Source organism: Hydra vulgaris, chromosome 13, assembly GCF_038396675.1.
Source record: "Hydra vulgaris chromosome 13, alternate assembly HydraT2T_AEP".
Classification (NCBI taxonomy): Eukaryota; Metazoa; Cnidaria; class Hydrozoa; order Anthoathecata; family Hydridae; genus Hydra; species Hydra vulgaris.
Genome location: NC_088932.1, coordinates 22,711,532 through 22,713,952, shown reverse-complemented (window position 1 = coordinate 22,713,952; position 2,421 = coordinate 22,711,532).

Below are 2,421 nucleotides of genomic sequence, written 5' to 3'. Positions count from 1 at the left end.
GCCTGATAATGCCATAGTTAAAAGAAGACATTTTTAATTAGTACGAATTTAGTTTGTTTGTCCTTATTGACCTCTTTTTGAAGCTGAGAAATCAGTTGCGCAATCGAATTAAGAAATGTCTATTAGGTGATTGCATCAACTATAACCTAGTTTTACTTAACGGCATCGACTAAAACCACCTCTGAAATATAACTTATAATAGACAACATGTATATATATGTAATAATATTTTTTGTTTATTTTAAATTTTTTAGTACAAAAAATTATTGTAATGTACAAATAGCATATACATATGAAAAGGGAAAGGCTTTCTAAGCTTTAGTGCTTTCTTTGCCAGCTCCTAAACAGTATCATTATCAAGTAAAGTCTTAAGTATTACTTAGGAAATAAAACAAGTTACAAATATAAAGATAAGTCACTTACTTATCTTTATATTTACTAAAAGTAAGATAAGTTACTTAAATTACTAAGTAAGTAACTTATTTACTTAAAGTAAGTAACTTTTTATTACTTAAAGAAAAGAGCTTATCTTAATATTTTAATTTATCAATAATTTTAATTTAACAATATTATTCATTAATAATTTTTTTAAGGGTTCAAAAGGCTTTATTAATTAGAATGGTATAATAAGGTGTATAAAGGCTCATTCTTATTAGGCTAACTAAAATTTATAGAATGCAAATAAAATCTATACTGTCAATGACCTTTCCCATTGTTCACTTGAACGACATTTCTCCTACTTTTGTATTGTTGACCACAATTGGTCTGGTAGTAATATCACTTTTAGTGCTAAGTTCAGCAACAGCTTCTATCTTTATTTTTCCGTTTTTTAAATGATTGAAAGGATTTATAAGTACTGATACTGCCATTATTAAATATTATGTTGACATATTGCATGGTCTATGCTATCAATAATGTCAATACTGCCATTATTTAATACGATGTTTATACAAATAAATAAAAATATACTATTAGTTGCCGTAAATGATCTGCTCCACTAATCTGCACTGCCATGCCGATTGTGCCTAACCGATTATTCCCACCGCCTGAATTATTCCATTCCCCTGTGAAAAACTTAAAACGAAATTGCGCTTTTGGGTTATAACTGTGAGAAGTGTACCTAAAACGACCGCACCAAAAAAACATAAACGAGGAGAAAAAAACGTTTAGGGGACAAGAATTCTAGAAATAAAGTTTACATAAATGTAAAATAAGAAAGACGATATAAAAAAGATTGGTAATGATAGAAAGTAATTAACTATAAATTAATTAGTTATTTATTTACATAAAGGTATTTTACAAATTCTTTTATTATTTAAAAGTATATGTAAAAGTAAAATTCAGACAGATAAAAATTATATCTGTCTGAATTATTACTTTCCCTTGTATATCGCTCAATGTAAGATTGTCTGATCTGTATTAAATGATAATGATTGAAATTCTACTACTATAAAATATTTAATAATTAGTTGATAGTTATATAACTTCTATTTGAACTAACTGATTAAATTAGCTTTAATTTAAAATTTTAGTATAATTCGGCCGGAAGAATAAAAATGAGCATTTGCTTTTGCTCAGTAATTGGTCAGCTTTACGTGAATAAAAACTCAACCAGTTTTGCTCAAATTTTAATTCACGTAAAGTAAAGCAATTTAATCAGTAATTGCTCAGCTTTACCTGAATAAAAACTTAAGGAAAATTGCTCAAATTTTTATTCATGTAAAGTTGACCAATTACTGAGTAGAAGCAATTACCCATTTTATTCACCCGGCCTATTATGCAAAATAATGTACAAATATAAGAGTGAATTATAACCTCTCCCCGAGTAAATCACTATACTTGCGTCTGAATTACCTTCTTCCTCCTAGTAAATCATTCAATAAAAAATGGTATCATAATGGTATTGAGTGATGTGATAAATAGTAAACAACTATAAACTTTTAGTTATATATATTTAATTTACAATACTTTACAAATACTTTTATAAGTTTCTAAATTATTATCTCCCCCTAGCAAATTGTTTAATGGAAGATGGCCTGATAAGAATATAAAGTGATAGTTATAGAAATTGTGCTACTATATATCAATAAGTTATAAAATTATGTTAACATGGTTTACAAATATACTTATAATATAAGTATAAATCAGATAAATATAAGTTATATCTGTCTGAACTACCACATCCCTCTCAGTAAATAATGCAATATGAGATATATGATATTTTATTGTAATTAGGAATTTCTAGAGCTTTTGATTTTTAAGTTGTAGGACTTTTTCTTTACTTGAGGAACATAAAATAAAAGCGTAAATCTTACTTTAATTAGTATTTTTATTAGTCGACTATTGGCTATTGTTATAATATAGTTCCTATTTAGCAAATTTTCATGAATAGAAACTTACTTTGTTAATCATTAGCCAACA